We start from the raw sequence: 19,130 nt of genomic DNA on the forward strand, positions 1-19,130 counted from the left end.
CTTTTTATGAATTTGTTCGAAGAGGGTTCCGTTAGAGATGAACTCATATATCAATAATGGAACCTCTGTTTCTAAACAACAACCCAAGCGCTTTACAACATTTCTATAGTTGATTTGAGAAAGGATATATACCTCACTGATAAACTGTATAATTTGGCCTTTATCCATTATTTTGGATCTCTTAACTGCCACTACTTTGCCATTTGAAAATATTCATTTATAAACTGTACCATATCCTCCTTGGCCAAGTATCCTGCTCTCATCAAAGTTGTTGGTAGCCCTTTTATGGTAAAAATCCCAGTATTATCTATGACACCTCTATGAGAAGCAATTTGTTGCTGCAATAGCAAACCTCCATTTTGTTGGAAGAATTTTTCTCTACTTTTGATGATTCTTCTCTTCTTGATTCCCTAGTATGCAAAAATGCAGAGAAGAACAAACATGAAGGTCATACCAACACTTACATAAAAACATAGTTTAAGACATTAAAATTCTTTTTCAATCTCATTTTTATATCTATCTTTGAGAATTTTGGCCAGTTGTGTGCAAGACTACTAATGGGTTGGTTGTTTTTTGACTTGTTTCAATATGTTTATCTTAAGTTTAAGACTCTTTAACTTCTACTCGGCTTTGGACTAGGTCATGTTGAAGTTCAATTTTTAATGGACCTGAGTCACTTGACTCTAGTTTATGGTTTATTTTAAAATAAAGTAATAAGGGTGTCACTAGGGGTGTCAACTAGTCGGGCCGGTCCGGTTTCGGTCGGGCTTAATTGGTCTTGAAGACTTTCAAAGGCTACACTGTGTCCGCCCATTTAACTAATTGGGCTTAGTTATTGATGGCATGGTACACTTTATATTCGGTCGGTCGGCCTCGGGTTATAATCGGGCTACCTTGATCGGGTTTTAGTCGGGCCTTAACCGGGCTACGGACATGTTTAATGTTAAACGGGCTTTAATCGATTTTTAAACGGGCCCTCTTTAAAATGTGCTCTTATATTCCGGCCCCACTCATGCAAGCCCAAAAAAATGAAAATAAATCAATAAATGATACCAAATATAACCATTATTTAAAATGTGAACATGTCTTTACTTTTTAGTTTTTATTCTTTAATTTGGGGGGTATAATAGGTATTTTACAATCATTAAAGGGTCGGGCCAAGTCGGTGCACAATAGGCCGGTCTCGGTCGGGCGTTGTTCGGTCGGTCTCGGTCGGGTGCCCGACGGTCCAATTAGCAAAACCGACACCGACCATTTATAAACGGGCCAGGCTCAAGCCTAACACGTTTAATAAACGGTCCGGGCCAGGCCAGTCTATAAACGGTCGGTCCCGATCGATTTAGTCGGGTCAGGCCACGAATTGACACCCCTAGGTGTCACCACACAGATATTTGTTTGGGAAAAGTCTCTCTAGGAGGTGTAGGAAATGGCCACTCACTTTTAATTTTTTATTATTTTTTTATAAGGTTTTTTTCTTTCCCTCAAAAATGAATTAAAAAATCATATGCCTCATGTTCAGACATCAGAGAACTGTTCAAATAATGATACCAAATACGAATATTCCAATATCTGGCCCAATTTGACCCATTCCTTTATAGAGACTTTTGTACCAAAAAGAACCAAGTAAAGGATGAGTTTCCTAGGTTTAAGCAATAGAAAAACTTAATACTATCAATTATGTTACCTATGATGAAAATTGGAGGGGACTCCAAGGAGAACTGAGAATGGAGGAGACTGGAGAGGAAATCAGTCAGGGTCCGAAGGGTGGTTGGCCTCCAGATCGAGGCAGACAGGCATTGATCACTGACTTTCTGAAACCTCAGGTAAGGGAGAAGGAGGGCAAATCCCTGCCTGAGCATCCTATGAATGAACTATTCTCGGCTGAGCAGGATGTGGCTGAGGAGGGTCTGCTAAAGGTTCCTGCTGGAGACAAAGGGAGACGCTCTCATTCTTCCATGGTGGGGAGAGCTTTACCGGATGTGGATAGTTTACCAAACCCCATTCATGCGGGCACTGATACAAAGATAATAGTTCCTCAAGATGCCTATGAGGAACGACTCCAGGGCTTCCGATTTGCCTTGATTGGCAGAGCAAATTTCAAATTCATATCTATGGATGACATCCGCAAGAAAGCGAGAGAAGCTTGGAACCTCAAAGGCGGTGTGAAGATGGCTCCGATGGGGAAGGGTTACATCCTCTTCAAATTTGAAAAGGAAGGTGACATGGCAGCACTGTGGCGAAGGAGCCTTACAAGAGTCATTGGACATGTTCTCCGATTCCAGCGATGGAAGCCTGACTTTGATGTGCATGCGAAGAATATCACTACTAAGCTCGTATGGATCATATTCCCCGATTTGCCTCTTAAATATTGGCATGAGAAGATCCTACTCACTATGGCTAAGGCTGCTGGGAGACCTGTTGCGCTAGATAGATGTACTCGAGCAGCTTCCATGGGATCTTTTGCTCGGGTCCAAGTGGAGATCGAAATGGGAGCAAGCAGGCCTGAGGAGATTCAAGTGGAGAGACAACAACCAGGAACGGGGGAAATTTTCTGGTTCAAACAGATTATTACCTATGAAGACGGCATGCTTAGGTGCGGGTATTGTAAGAGAATGGGTCATAATGTGCAATCTTGCCGTCATCGGAAAGCACCAGATAGAGAGGTGCAGCACTGTGGAGGACACATAGATGGTGCGACGTTTGGTGAAGAAGAAGGTGGAAGACAGGATGAAGGCCCCTGGCAGGGCGGCGACGCGGCGGAGATGGTGAGTAATGCTGGAAGATCCTCCGCCCATCCAATGTACGGATCTCTTTCCTTATCAAGAGCAGCTATTCTAAGGAAGTCTACACCTAATAGCATATATGGCAATCTTGAAATCGTCCTTCCCTTGGAAGACAATTCTGAGAAGGAAGGGAATCTGCCAAGTGGCAATGGGATCATTCCAAATCAACTTTTTGAAGGAAGTTCTAAGGAGCACTCGGTGGAAGATAACGGCTCTGAGGCCAGCTCACCTCATGGGCAATGCAATCCTCCATCTTGCGAGGTTGACCAGCAACTTGTTGACCGACTTATGGTGGACAACCAATGGGGCGGAACTGAATATGGATCCGACCCAGCAGACTCTGCAAGCTCCTTGTCCAAACATGACTCTCGTCCTTTCAGGGAAGAGAGCAACCAGGAAGGCGCTGAGATTGAGGCTCCTAACACAGGTAGGGCCCCTATGCCTTGTACTCTCAGGCCTCGTAAGAACAAAGCTGTGAACATTGGTAGACGGGGAGGCTACCGAAAGACTCGTGCTGGCAGAGGAGGGCGCGACCATGAATGGGAGGGCCCTGAGCATGTTGTTTCAGACTTGTCTTCATCTCATATTGTAGGAGGAAGGGTGATAGTCCAACACCAAGAAGTGACAGCAATTGACAGTTTTCTTCGAGGAGTGGAAGATAACTCTAATAGACTTGCGCATGAAGGTGGAATGCTGGGGCAGACTTCAACGTCTGGTCATCTGGATGCCACAAAGAAGTGATTTGATGAAGGTCCTCTTCTGGAATATTAGGGGCATCAAGAAGGCGGTCAGAAGATGGGCCTTGAGAGAGTTGATTATTCAGAAGGATCCAAACCTTCTGTGTATCACAGAACCGATGATAGGTACCTGTGACCTTCCCAATTTGTTTTTTAATAAACTGGGCTTTTACGGTGATTTTATTCATAACAATAGGCTCAATAGAATTCCAAATCTATGGATCCTGTGGAGAAGAAATTTGAAGGTCCCTGTTTCTGTATCTGAGTCTGAGCAGCATGTTACAATTGCTTTGGATTGGGGTCTGAGCCATATCCAGATTTCCTTTGTTCATGCTAGCAGCTTTAGGGCGGGACGAAGAGCTTTATGGCTGGATTTGGTGGCCGATACTCCTCAAACTCCTACTCCATGGACTGTTATTGGTGACTTTAATGCCTGCCTTCCATCTCACGAGAAACGTGGCCCAGGAAATTTCAGTTTGGGGTCGGCAGTGGAATTTGGAGCTATGGTTGATGCATGTCTTTTATCTCAGGTGCCCTCGATGGGCAGGAAATTCACCTGGACAAACAATCACTGCCAAGGTAATGTCTGTGCTGTTCTGGATAGAGGTTTTTGTAACGAAGAGTGGATATCCTTTTTTCAGGACTGTTCTCAACAGGTCCTTCCTTGGTTTGCCTCTGACCACTCCCCTCTGCTTGTGGTCTCAAGTAGCAGCCAGCGCCCTCCAAATTTCCCCTTTCGATTTAATAACTTTTGGATGGATCATGAGGACTTCAACAGGGTTGTAGCTGAATCCTGGGCTGAGTGGGTTCCAGGTTCACCTATTTTATCTCTAATGTCTAAGCTCAAGCGGCTCAAAGGGGCATTAAAAGGTTGGGCGAAACTGACCTTTCCTCATTTTGAAAGGGATCACGACGAGGCAAAGAAAAATCTCACCCACGTGCAGGAGGAGATTGACAGTAATGGGATGTCGGATCATCTGTTCCAAATGGAGGCTAATGCTAAAACGGCTCTTCTCAAGGTGTAAGATAACCATGAAAAGCTTTGGGCAGAAAAGGCGAGACTCAGGTGGTTGACTTATGGGGACAGAAATTCTAATTTTTTCCATCTATCTGCTAAAATGCGAAGAAATAGAAATACTATCCGATCCCTTAAAAAACAGGATGGGTCGATTGTGGAAGGGCAAACTAATTTGGGTGAGTATATTGTGGAATTCTATGAGGGATTTCACAAAAATGCTCCTACTGTCGATCATCTCGATCTTTTGGACAGCATTCCGAGGGTCCTCCAACAAGTAGACATATTTCATCTAGACTCTCTTCCTGGTAATGCAGAGATCATGAAGGCGGTCTGGACGCTTGATCCTGAAAGCTCGCCTGGCCCAGACGGCGTCTCTGGAAAATTTTTCAGGAAGTGTTGGAGCATTGTGGAAAGTGATGTTTGTAATGCGGTGAGAGCATTGTGGAAAGTGATGTTTGTAATGCGGTGAAAGCCTTCTTTAGGACTAGTCGTATGCCTAAAGGTGTTAACAACAATTTCCTAATCCTGATCCCTAAAGTGGACGGAGCCGAGACTCTGGACAAGTATCGTTCATTGTGTATAAGCAATTTTTTCTGCAAAATAATTTCTAAGGTGTTGGCTATGCACTTAGAGAGATTTCTCCCCAGGCTCATTTCGGAAGAACAGGGAGCTTTTCAAAAAGGGAAGCTGATCCATGACAACATTAGTGTGGCATCCGAGTTGGCGAACTTGATGTACTCTGCCAAGAGAGGGGGTGGCCTTGGTCTAAAAATAGACATCAAAAAGGCATACGACACGATTTCTTGGTCTTTCCTCTTTAAGGTGATGGAAAAGTTCGGATTCTCAGAAAATTGGATCACATGGCTGCATCAATTATTGGCTTCAACTAAGATTTCTGTTCTTGTCAATGGAGGCCCGCAGGGCTTCTTTGGCGTGGAGCGAGGATTGAGACAGGGAGACCCTATATCCCCCTTGCTTTTTATCATGGCAGAAGAGGTTCTCTCTCGAGGCCTGACGAGATTGATCCACCAAAAAGATATTATGCCCATTTGTGGCCCTAAAGGCGCTGTAACCTCTGGGCACATTTTATTCGCCGATGATATTTTTATCTTCTCGAATGCTTCATCCAAGTATGTGGCTAACCTTAAAAATTTTCTTATGAAATATCGGGAGTTCTCTGGTCAACACATCAGTTTCGAGAAAAGCAAGCTCTTCCTAGGAAAAATTGCTCCAGCTCGTAAGCAAGCCATCGCTGAGACTTTGGGCATCCCCATCTGCAGCTTTCCAACTCGATACCTCGGTGTTGAGATCTTCAAGGGAAGAATCACAAAGGAGGCATTGCTGCATGTGTTGGATAAAGTAAAGGGGCGCCTTGCTGGATGGAAAGGTAAACTTCTGTCGATGGCGGGCAGGGTGGAGTTGGTTAGATCAGTCATCTCCAGTATTCCTAATCATAATTTTGCGATCTATTGGTGACCCTCTGCTCTCCTTGTAACTATGGAAAGATGGATGAAGGACTTCATCTGGGCAGGGGAAGTGAATACCGCGAAACCAATTACAGTGAAGTGGGAGTCTGTTTGCATACCGAAGGAAGAAGGGGGTTTAGGTATCAGAAGAATCAGAGACACGAACATGGCAATGCTGTGTAAATTGGTATGGAGAATAAAGCATGAAAAATCTGCTGCCAATTCCTTTCTTAGAGCCAGATTTGTGAAGAAAGATGGGTCATTTAATAGAGGCTGTCGGCCGTCGTCTATTGCTCTGGGCATCAGCAAGGTGTGGAAGACTGTGGAGGCCAACGAACGTTGGATTATTGGGAGAGGCGATCTAGCAAATTTCTGGAAAGACAAATGGTGGGGCCCTAGGTCTATTCTTGAGGAGATTCAGTCTCCTGACCTCCTTCCCCTCCCTTGTAACGCTAAGGTTTGTGATTTCATCAGGAATGGAGAATGGTCACTTCCAGAGGTCCGCTCTCACTCTCTCAGACAAATTTTCCTTGCAATTAAAGAGGTAAAGATTCCCAGTGCCCAATTTGAGGACTTATGTATATGGCAGCTATCTCCTCTTGGTTCTTTTACTACCTCGTTAGTGTGGGAGGATATTAGAAGAGCTGCTTCGGCAGTGCATTGGAACTTTTTGGTTTGGCACAACAACCTCCCTCCAAGAATTGCTACCTTTCGATGGCGACTAGCTCATGAGAGACTCCCAACGGACGAGCTTATAAGAAAAAAAGGAATTTTCCTAGCCTCTAGATGTAGCCTCTGTGAGCAGTACGAAGAAAGTATGGAGCATATTTTCCTTCACTGTTCTTTCTCCAGAGATATTTGGGAGAAGTTCACCTCTTGTTTCGCAATTCGATGGTCTGAACATGAGTCAATTGATAGCTTATTTCAGTGGTGGAAGAGGAAATCAAGATCGATCAATTTAAAAAACTCTTGGATGATAGGGCTTACCATCATTGCTTCTCAAATCTGGAGGGAAAGAAATATCAGACGGTATGAAGGAAAAAAGAGGAATGGGATCTACTCATTTCAATATATCTGCCAGGATCTTGCTCTATATGCAGGGACTTCTAAGGGTGAAGTGAAATCGATTGCTGATATTATGTGTTGCAGAAAACTGGGGCTGAAGATTGATAGCCCATAGATTGTGCCGCCGCTGGAAGTTCATTGGTGTAAGCCACTGGATCAATGGATCAAAATTAATGTTGATGGCAGTTCATTGGGAAACCTGGGTCGCGCAGGAGTAGGGGGAATTGTCCGTGACAGTAATGGTCAGGTTTGTAAGGCTTTCAGTATTTTTTTGGGTGTTAAAAAAATATATGAAGCTGAATTTAGCGCTGTCACGGAAGCAATGTTGGTTGCTATGAATATGAACGCAAGGGGCTTGTGGATCGAGTCTGACTCCGCAGCTATAGTGGCTGCAACTCAGAAGATGTATATCCCTTGGTTTTTTTTACAAAAATGGCGGTTTGCTCTCCCATTCCTTCAGTCCATTACATGGAAGATCACCCACTGCTTCCGTGAGGCGAACACTGTGGCAGATTTTTTGGCAAAGAAGGCAGCAAAATTGGGAGCCTCTGACTACTCCACCACTTTTCCCAGTCATGTATTAGATGATTTAGAAAATGATGCCTCTGGTAGGCATAGTTTTCGCTTCTGCTAGGCTCTCGCTTGTACTCTCTGCTGATGGCTATGCCGAAGGTGGAGTTTGCAAGTGGCTGTAGTGGTTGTGAGCCTGCTTGAATTTCTTTCTTCTTTGGATGTATTTTTCCCTTTTTTTCCTTCATTTAAATCATCCTTTAGCAAAAAAAAAAAAAAAATGAGTTTCCTACACCCATGGGTATCATGAGGGTTAGAAAAAAGGTACTAAAATCCTTTAGAGGTTTGTAAACCCAAGGATGAGGGTGAGAATTCATCATTATCCATGGATTTAGTTCTCGGCATTGGTACCAGTATCGGCATATCAATCCAATCCAAATTGTTATCGGAGAGGATCGGTATATATCGGTCATTTTTGCCCTTTGCTTTTGAGAAAAAGTACTTTTTATTTTACTGTGTTTACCCCTGAAATGATAGAGATATCCGATCCAAATTGATCAGAAACTAAGGATCGGTTTTAGCCGATACCAATACAATATAACCGATACTTGAAATCATGCCACTTCCTAATGAGGAAAAATTTGCCTAAAGTAAAGTTCTACTTTATCGCTCAAAAAATAAAAAATAAATAAAAATAAAAATATAAAGTTGAAAAATAAGATTGGTTCACATCTTCATCCAAGGTTTTGTATGTGACCGTGCACCATGCACGGCCATGCACAAGACTTTTAACCCATGAGAGTTATGAGTTTTCACCTGGTAACAAGTTTTTCCTTTTGCCATATTTTTTCTCAAAAACCAAGCAAAGAAATTAGAAATTTTATTATTAGAAAGAAAATTACATGCAACAAGTCCTACCAATGGAGTTCCTATCTGGTCCCGATTACAGCGAGTCCCGTTTGCCAAACTGTCACCACGGTAGTCTTCTGGACAATAGAAGCTGTAACTTCCCACAATATTATTGCAAATAGCTTTCCCATAACAGGGATTATTGTATCATTTTTCACATTCATTTATGTCTTCATCAAATCCAATGTCCCAACACAAGAATGATGAAATTTTGTTAGCTAATATGATAAATCCAACGTAAACAATTGAAGCAATGGTGCCAAAGGTGTTGCCAAGGTGATTCCAATCCAGTTCACATGCATTTCGAGATGCTGTGACCCATATCAAATCATCATTGGACCAACCCCTTAGGTTACCCATATTTTTCTTTTAACTCATATATAATTCAGAAAAGATGACAATTACCTTGGCATCCCACTTGAGGACACATGGGTTCCTTCAAAACCATCCTTGTAGTAACACAGATAGCCAGGGCCATCGGTAGAATTTTTCCAATCACTATTTGGACCACATGCATAAGATGAAGTATTTTGTTTCGCTACATCACATCTGATTCTCAATTGACCAGTCCATCACCAATGGAATGACCGATCTTTGGAAGATAGAAGTTGAGATATCTGATAAATTGAAGTTGAACCATTGTTGATCGGCTAAGAAAGCAAAGCTACAAGGGTTGAATGAGAAGATCTTGGTACGGTTATATAGATTCTCAATGCTCACGTTGAAACTCTTGAGCCCCCACAGGGCTGGGGTTTGGCAACAACCCATTCTAGAGCAAGACCTATTGTTCCTCATACCACTTAGGTTACTACTACTACACACAGACACACACCTAGTGGTGAAGTCCTGAGAACTACTAAGTAAGGCAACCGTATCACAGCCAGTGGCTATTAACTTATTGTGGGTGGCTGAGAACTGGAAGGGTGATGCTCCAAGATCAATCTAATAGGATTGCCAAAGAGAATACCTACTAGAATTAAAGCATCGATATGTAGGAATATTCTCTTGAATATTCTTTATTATTGTCCCATATATCAATTAGGAAATTGACTGATATCAATCTCTTAGTATTGGATTCTAAATAGAAAACCCACTCCTAGTCTAATTAGGGAAAAGAGTCATACCTTATTTGGCACACCTTGATGGGAGAGTGCACAAACTCTATTAAATAGGACTCTAGGTCCTCCTTCTACCTTAATGTTACTCTCATTATTGGAGCCATTACCAAGAGAGCATTAATGGGAGGTAATGGGAGAAATCTAGAGAATCCATTATGTTCGTGCTTGGGGTTGTAGGAATAAAAATACGTGAAGGGTATAATGGTGGAAAATTCCTCATAGTCGATGGTGAATGCTATGTATCGATCCCCTATGGTTTAATTGGTGATTTTACGAATATATGGCAAGATCCTATTGTTAATGTATGTAGAAGGAATTACGTCCTTAAAGTGGCATTAGAGCTGTCCAGGTTGTGCATTTGTTCTTAAATCTATTTTACTAAGGACACATATTGGTTGTTTAATATTCAAAGGTTTATTTTGAAACAAACTTTATTATGTGCAGTCCAATTATACCATGTTTGGGATCACATTCTTGTGTTTTCATTTGATGATTATTTATTATTTCTATTTTACTTTCCATTAGTTTGGGAGACTATTTATATAAGAAATATGTATAAATTGATACATATATGCAACATTGAAAAAGTTTTTGGGTGAATGATACAACTTTAAACTTAGTTGAAAATATGGAGGCCCAAGCCTCACATCCCAAAATGCTTAGGAGGTTAGCAAGGCTCAAGGCCCACAACATTAAAACTGGATTTAGGTCACATCATCAGTCCAAGCGCATGTTAGCCCACCAAGTTAGCAATAAATCCAACCCATATACCATCCCAACAGGCACTCCTTACTTATCTACATATCATTCCAAAGGAGCCAAATCAGCATTCCAGAAGGCTTGACTTGAAAATCTTCTAAGATAGCATTAGGTGGATGTAAATTCACACTACTTTTTTTTCACACTTGTCTTGAATTCAAACCTAGCACCCACAATTTTCAAACTAGGATAACCAAGACAAAATGTGTTTTTCAACATCCAACCTAATCTTGAAGAAAAAATGGACTAAGATGTGAAAACATGAATCAAGTTAGTTTTTTAGAGTCAATATCGCCTTCTTTGTTCTCTTTGACATTGTAGTATGTGAAATGTCACACAATGAATGTGACTTTGGCTATTTTATTTTCCTTTAAATTGTAAAACAATGTGACCTATTGAAAAATGAAAAAATTTAGTAAAGATTTACTCTATTGTTGAGTCCTTTTCAAACCTTGAAGAGTGTCCCATCTTTATGACCTTGAAGAGTCATTCCATAGCCTAGAAAAACTATAACCTTCCTTCGATAATTTTCAGATTCTTGCATCAACTTCATGCGAGATTTTGGGTGTCCTACAAGCATTTTCTCATAAAACTTTTGTCACAACAATTATAGAGTTGTGAGTCCTTGTTCTATAGACTTTTAAATCACCTTATTCCAACCTGTATTGAGAGATATATAGTAATTTTCCTGTGACTGCTCAAAGCTGAAAATTCTACACGCCTTGTGGTAGTGTGATACGTGAGTCATTCGATTCTCCCGATCCGTAGCTTCCCACGAAGCTGCATCAATGGATGCTAATTAAAGTTATATTTAAATTGAATGGGTATAATTTTTAGGTGTATATAATATTCAATTTGAATAAGTTTACGGCATCATTGATCATGCAATTGGGTTGAATGGGTGTATCCATAAGTACACATTTTTCTTAGTTACATTGATTATATCTTTGGCTCTAACATAAAATATGATATACACATTCAATTTAAATGAGTTTAGGGCATCATTGATCATGTAATTGGGTTGAATGGGAATATCCACAAGTACACATTTTTTTCTTGGTTGCATTGATTAACTTTTTAGGCTCTAAACATAAAGTATGATATACATATTCAATTTAAATAGGGTTTAGAGCATTATTGATCATGAAATTAGATTGAATGAGAGTATCCACATGTATACATCCTTTTTTAGTTGTATTGATTAACTTTTTTGTTCTAAACATAAAGTGTGATATACATATCCAATTTAAATAGGATTTAGGGCATTATTAATCGTGCAATTGGATTGAATGAGAATATCCACAGGTACACATCCTTTATTAGTTGCATTTATTAACTTTTTGGCTCTAAACATAAAGTGTGATATACACATTTAATAAGTTTGGGTATCAAATGAGCTTGTAATTAAGTTAAATGGGAATATCCATAGGTACACATTTTCTTGATGGCAATAATTATATATGTTAGCCTTAGACATAATTGTATCATATATATTCAATTTGAATTATAAACTTTAGGGTCTTATGATGATCATTATGTAACAGTTAAGATAGAATGAGAATATCCACAGGTATACATTCTTGATTGACTGCATTGATCTGTATATGATAGTTTAATGGTTAAGTATGATGGGAATATCTATAAGTATATATTTTATTTGACCATTTTGAGATTTAAATATTTTGCCCTAATGATGACCACCAACTAATGTAACGTGAACCACTAGCATGTTACTATCTCAATCCCACAGGATAGATTGTAATGATGCAATAAGTTGTTTTTCTATAATTTTAATATTCTATTGTTGTAACCCGGAGAATGATATTTGATAAGCATGTGTTATTTATTCTTGTTCATAGGTTCAACAACTATCTCTATTTCGAATAGCATGCCACTTCTGAATGGGTCACTTAATGACTGGCATGAAGAACTTATTTATTACCTTGCTGCCACTGATATTACCTTACGTAATGTAGAGAACCATTTTCTATTGCTGATAAATCTTTGGCTAGAACTTTGATGACTAAACTAGTAACAATGAAGTATACTGGTACTGATGGGGTAGGGGACCATATTTCTGAAATGGCAAGTATCTATGCACAACTAAAACCCCTCAAATTAATAGTGAATGAAGGTTGCCTTGTCCAGATCATTTTGGCTCCACTTCCTCCTCATTTTGGAGCATTCAAGATTCACTACAATACAAATAAAAATAAGTGGACTTTGAATGAACTTGAAAGTATGTGTATCCAGGAGAAAATGATATTGAATGATGAGGGAGACCAATTGGTCAATTTTATATCCAATCAAAATAAAAGGAAGAAAGGAAATTTTAAGAAAAACAATGCATCAAAGAAAGCCTTCAATCCAAAGTCTGATGACAAGGAAAAGAAAGCTTACACTGCTTTGATGACACAAATAGAAAAGTGTCACAAAGCAGTGTAAGCTCGAAACGGGAGACTTTTTTTTTTATGGGTACAAGAATCAAGGGAAACTAAAATGACCTGAAATCTAAGAAATAAAATGGGAAAAAGTGGATCGTATTTCACGGGGGTGGGGTTGTCATTATGTTGCCTTTGTATTTAAGTGTAGAAGCCACGCAATTTAATAGGGATTTTTTTTTTCTTTTCAAAAAACTTAAAAAATAAAAAATAGTGAAAGATTTTCTGAGCCTTTGGATTGGGTTCACTAGCATCTCTATGTCTATCTCTATATTCACATGAAAACTAATTTTTCTATATTAATTTTATTTCATATATGAAAAACCCAAATCAATCCTCTTAACAGACTGATAAGAGCCTTTTGAGACTATCCGATACAAACTCAAAACTGATCGGACCAAAAACGAATATCAACTTAATAGTTTGGCTTCATTTTGAGTGAATGCATACACAAAATCAATGCGGACTGAACTTAACAACAACTGCCTAGCATAGCTGTTGAGTTGTGGTGTGCAAAAAGCCCATGGCTCACCAAGAGGTCTTGATTTTGAGCCTCATGATTGTTATCTACATATCCCCTCCTTGCCTAAAAAACAAAAAACAAAAAAATAAAAAATAAAAAAACAAAACAAAATACAAATTGAATTGACCATGGCGGCTAGAAGATTTTAAAACATGGCATACCTGCAGTGCAAATTACCCAAAAAGAATTAATGGACAAAAGAGAAATATATTTTTCTTTTTTTTAATAGGTAGGGAGGGGAAGATTACAGCCAAGAGGCTCGATTCTGAGAATTACAATATGAATATATATGCATAATATGCCTTAACTCTCAATCCTAACCAACCTATGGTAACCAAGGTATACAAGGAAACTCAATATACCATACGTGAAAACTTGCTAGGTAGAATTAGAGTGCAAATAGGAAAGACAATATTGAATTGCCAATAGGAGTCCCTATATGATAGAAACCCTGAACTGGATTAGGAGATCATCCAATATGCACCTTTTTTCGCTAAAAATTCATTGTATTAAAAGAAGGGGAAAAAAGAATATACAAAGCAATATCACATTTGGAATCTGGAAAATGCTACTCCACCTTCGGCATTGCCATCAGCAGAGAAGAACTCACAACAGAAACCAAATCACAAAAATTGGAAATAAAAACAGAATACATTAAAAGAAGCGGTATCTAGGCCGAGATTGACAATCCACTTCCAACTCTATAGCAATTAGCGCAGGCCAGGATTGGATAGGAGAAGAAACTTCGAATTTTGCTGCTGTTTTTGCCAAGAAATCAGCCACAGGATTTGATTCCTGCATACAGTGAGTGATTTTCCAGGTAAGAGAGTTCAAATAGGAGGTTAAACTCATCTACCTCTGAAGACAAACCCAAGGGATTCTTCCCTTAGATATAAGCAAAACTATAGCTACTGAGTCACACTCAATCCACAAATGAGTAATACCCATATCTCTAGCAAATTCTAGCCCAGTAATAACAGAGACTCTTTGCTATTTGTTTCCACCGAGCAATAAGAGTAGGCATGTCCATATAAGGTTTCCATTGCACATCGAAGCCTTCACAGAAAGCTCTCCACAAACTGCGAGCAAATTCACAGTTATAAAATAAGTGAGACATTGATTCTGCATCTTTACCACACAAACTGCATCGGGAAGCCATTTTTTTCGCTAGAAAGTCAGAAATATGTATTAAAAAAGAGAGAAAAAAAGGGGAAAAATATAATACAACCTAAGAGCCAGAAAACGAGCCTCCACCTACGGCATTGCCATCAGCGGAGACTCACTTCCGCTATCTCATAAATCTAAATCTCATTCTTCCTGCCTCATCTAAAAACAGCTCGCTCATAATGCGATGAGGTAGGATTACATTGTCTGAAGAAGTCCCAATCTTAGCTGCTTCTTTAGCCAAATAATCTGCAATTGGATTAGCTTCCCTGAAACAATGCGAGATCTTCCAATAAATGTTATTTAAATAACTAAGAAGGTGGTTCCATTCCTGATGAACAAACCAAGGAATAAGCCTATGGTGGAATAGGCCAACCGCTGCAGAGGAATCAGACTCTATCCAAAGGTGATTAAAATTTCTTTCACGAGCAAGAGAAATTCCCTTAATTATACTCCAAATCTCAGCCGAGAAACTGTCAGTGACATCTAGAAAAATTTGATAGCAGAACAGCATTCTACCATCATGATCTCTGAATACACCTCCCCCTCCTGCACGCCCTGCGTTACCCAAAGAGCAGCCATCTGTGTTAAGTTTCACCCAATCACGCATGGGCTTGCACCAATGAACTTCCAGGATAGGATTTGAGCAATGAGAAGACGTAGAGAGATGCAGTCTTCTGCACAAGGTGATGTCCTCAACCGATCTAGGATAAAATTTTTGGCTGCTAGATATAAAGTGGATGTCCCCTTTAATATTGCTAAAAATCATGTCTAAACTTCTTTTCGTCCCTTCAAAATGCCTTTGGTTTCTTTCTTGCCAGATTGCAGCCAGAGAAGAGAACAAGGCAATCACCCAAGCCTCTTTGAGGGGCCAATTTTTAGCTTTGTTTTTCCACCAAGACCCCCAATCAATTATTGAAGCTTTAGAAGACCATGTCAAGTTAAAAAGACCAACAATCATTCTCCATAAGTCAGAAGAAAATTTGCAAGCAAGAAACAAGTGGCAAATGGATTCAGAATTGGAGCCACATAGGTCGCAACGAGATGGAAAATGGATACCCTTTGCTTGAATTTGGTCATCAGTTGGGATTTTCCCATGGATCAGGCGCCAGCCCAGTATTGATAATCTTGGTGGAATATGTTTGCTCCAAACAAAAGATGACCAAGGAAACTTGGATTTAGAGGACCTCAAGCCATTCCATGCCGAATTGACTGAGAAGGTCCCCATAGAGTCTATGCTCCACACGCATCTGTCCTCCATAGGGACAGAGGGTAGCTTGACGGCCTCTATCCTTTGAAAAATTTCTGCAAGAAAATCAGATTGCACTGGAGGCAGCGCCCAAGACCCATCAACAATAAAGTCAGCCACAGTTTGATTAAGGTTTGAGAAAAGCTCTTCATTCAACTCAGAGAGAACCCCTATGGGTTTAGGCCCAAGCCAATTATCGTTCCAGAAATTTATTTTTCTTCCGCTGCCAATGATCCATCTCTCATTGTCCGAAATAAATTTCCACATTCTTCTTATACCTGGCCAAATGGAAGAGCGCCTATAAGAGCGTTTAGGAAGACCTGAATGAAATAAAAACCTTGCTCGAAGCAGGCTGCTCAACTGGGAATCTTCTGCCTTGATTGACCGTGCTAGTTTGGCAATTAAAGCCATATTAACCTCACGCAGCCTTCTGATGCCAAGACCCCCCTCGTCCTTGGGTTTACAAATTGTATCCCATTTGACAGTGGTAGCCTTAGAAGAGTCTATCTCACCAGTCCATATAAAATTCCTCATCCACTTTTCAAGATTCCTGATTAAGGGAGAAGGCCACCAGTAAACTGAAAAGTTGTGCAAAGTCATTCCAGAGATGACAGACTTTACAAGTTCAACTCTCCCTGCCATGGACAAAAGTTTCTCCTTCCAGCCAGCCAGCTTGGCTTTAATTTTGTCCATAACAGGGAGAAGAGGGTCTCTTTTCACTCGGCCTTGGAAGATCTCAACGCCCAGGTATTTTGTTGGGAAGTTGCAGCAAGGAATTTCCAACTCTTCTGCAATCCACTGCTTCCTTACTGAAGGAATTTTCCCCAAGAACAACTTGCTTTTCTCTAAATTAAAAAACTGCCCAGAGCATTTTTGATAGATAGCAAGGAAGGACTTCAAATTTCTAACATACCTCTTGGAAGCGTTCATGAAAATGAAGACGTCATCGGCGAATAAGAGATGCGTAGGGACATCAGCACCACGAGGACCCGATAGAGGCTTTATATGAGATTTAGCGGCTAAGTCACTCATGCCATGACAGAGAACCTCTTCGGCAATAATAAATAGGATGGGGGAGATGGGATCTCCTTGACGTAGCCCTCTGCTGACTTCAAAAAAACCCACAGGACCGCCATTCAGGAGCACAGAGATCCTGGCCGACTGAAGCAAGGTATGAATCCAGCCAATCATTTTTTCAGAGAAACCAAACCTTCTGAGCACTTGGAATAGAAAATCCCAAGAGATAGTGTCAAACGCCTTTTTAATGTCTACCTTGAGACCAAGATTGCCGCCTCTAGAGGTCTGCCCTATTAAGTTTGCCAATTCTAAAGCTAGACAGATATTAGTCTGAATAAGCTTCCCTTTCTGAAAGGCTCCTTGCTCTTGCGAAATAATTTTTGGCAAAACACTAGAGATACGAGAGGCCATTATTTTAGATAGGATTTTGCAAAAAAATTCCCCATACATAATGGACGGAATTTGTCAAGAGATTTGGCTCCCTCCACCTTAGGAATTAATAACAAGAAATTATTATTAATACCATGAGGAAGAATACCTGATGAAAAAAAACCCTTGACAGCTCTGTAGACATCGTCATGGATTATATCCCAGCATTTTCTGAAGAACGCTCCAGTGAAGCCATTAGGTCCTGGAGAGCTGTCCGGATCGAGATCCCACACCGCTCTCTTGATCTCCTCTTTAGAGGGAATGGCATCCAACATCACTTGGTCCGAATTCTGAAGAATTCTGGGAATGCAGTTAAAAATCTGGGGGTGATCCTCCAGGTCTACTTTCTTGTGAAATGTCTCATAATATTCTGCCAAATAGGATCCCATCTAATCTCGAGCACTAATATCAACTCCATCCTCAGTAGTGATGCATCTAATAGTGTTTTTGGATCTCTTAATTCTGGTCATGACGTGAAAAAATCTGGAACACCTGTCCCCTTCCTTAAGCCATCTTACCCTAGATTTTTGAAGCCACAATTTCTCTTGGTTTTCCATTGCTTTCCAATATTTGGTCTTGGCATCGGCTTCCTGATCAAAGAGCTGCTCAGTGAGGCCATCCTCCTCAATGCTTCTCTGAATGTTCTCCATCTCAGCCTTGGAAGTAATCACCTCCTGATCCAGATTAGGGAAGGCTTCCCTAGACCAAGATTTAATAACAGGCTTCAGAGCCTTCAGCTTTGCGCAAGAATGAAAGGGGGAGATCCTGAGAAGTTATTATGCCAAGCTTCTTTTATCACATCTAAAAATTGATGGTGATCCATCCAAAAAGAATTTAGCCTGAAAGGGAAGTTTTTAGGCTTAGTAGAAGAAACCGAGCAGGCCATCAGGGGAGCATGGTCTGATGCAACACGAATCAGCACCTTTTGAATGCAATCGTCAAAGATCTTCATCCACTCTTCATTCACAAAAGTTCTATCAAGAACCGCAGCAACATTACCCCTTCTTTGGTTATTAGTCCAAGTAAATTTTCTTCCCGAGGAAGGGATTTTGATCAAAGCTAAAGCATCAACCATGGCAACAAACTCAGAGGCTGCGCCAAGAGAGAAACTTCCTGGCCCTCGTCTCTCGTGATCGTAAAGGGTTGCATTAAATTCCCCAATAATCATTCTCAGCACTCCCGAATCATCGGAAACTATATCCATCCACAGAGATCTCCTTTCTGCTCTGAGGCATTTTGCGTGCACCATAGAAATATTAAGCATTCTACCATTCCACTCCACTTGGATTGACAACTGCTGCTCTAACATGGAGGATATTAATGGTTTCCTTAGTCCTTGCTTCTACATGATCCAAAGGTTTGGATGCGCGTCGACCCTTTCATTATAAATAAAATCAGTCGTGAAACCGATTTTACTAAAAAAGATTTTTGGAAATTTATTCGTAGACACCATTGTTTCGGCCAAACAAATGATATCAGGAGAGTTCTCACGGACTATCTTCAATAAGGCAATCCTAGCTGATGCCTTTTTAATTCCGCGGACGTTCTAGAAGAGGACTTTCATGGACGCCTAGATGATGGGATTTGGTCGACTCTAGCTGGTTGACCCACTTTCGGCATCTGTTTTCCCTTCTTTCTTTGCATTCTAACCCAGCCTTGCTGCCCCTCTTCCCTTGCCACAGCCGCTGAATCTACCATTACAGCCACCTCGTGAGCATCGTCGCGATTAGCCCCATCATTGGTGGCAACTCGCGTACTCCTGCACACAGTCTCAAGGTGGTGATCACTGGCATCAGGGCTGCTGCCAATCCAGGATCCAGAGGTCTGATTGATAGGATCTTGGGTATATCCAAGATCCATACCCACTTCTGCCTAACCCGTTTCTGTACTCAAACCGAGCACAACCTCCAACTGAGGATCTCCATGCAGATTGTTTGCATTT

The 19,130-nt window shown here is 40.6% G+C and overlaps 1 protein-coding gene and 1 long non-coding RNA gene across 3 annotated transcripts in view; both read right to left on the bottom strand.

The window, feature by feature from the left end:
• LOC122082603 (threonylcarbamoyladenosine tRNA methylthiotransferase) overlaps positions 1–19,130 on the bottom strand; it is a 142,828-nt gene that overhangs the window by 60,633 nt on the left and 63,065 nt on the right. The window lies entirely within an intron of this gene.
• On the bottom strand, positions 8,444–9,117 carry LOC122082616. The gene is made up of 2 exons (XR_006141361.1): positions 8,894–9,117; positions 8,444–8,658 (listed from the first exon to the last, which is right to left on the bottom strand). It is a non-coding gene; the product is annotated as an uncharacterized LOC122082616 (long non-coding RNA).

The sequence above is a fragment of the Macadamia integrifolia genome, chromosome 1 (assembly GCF_013358625.1).
Source record: "Macadamia integrifolia cultivar HAES 741 chromosome 1, SCU_Mint_v3, whole genome shotgun sequence".
Classification (NCBI taxonomy): Eukaryota; Viridiplantae; Streptophyta; class Magnoliopsida; order Proteales; family Proteaceae; genus Macadamia; species Macadamia integrifolia.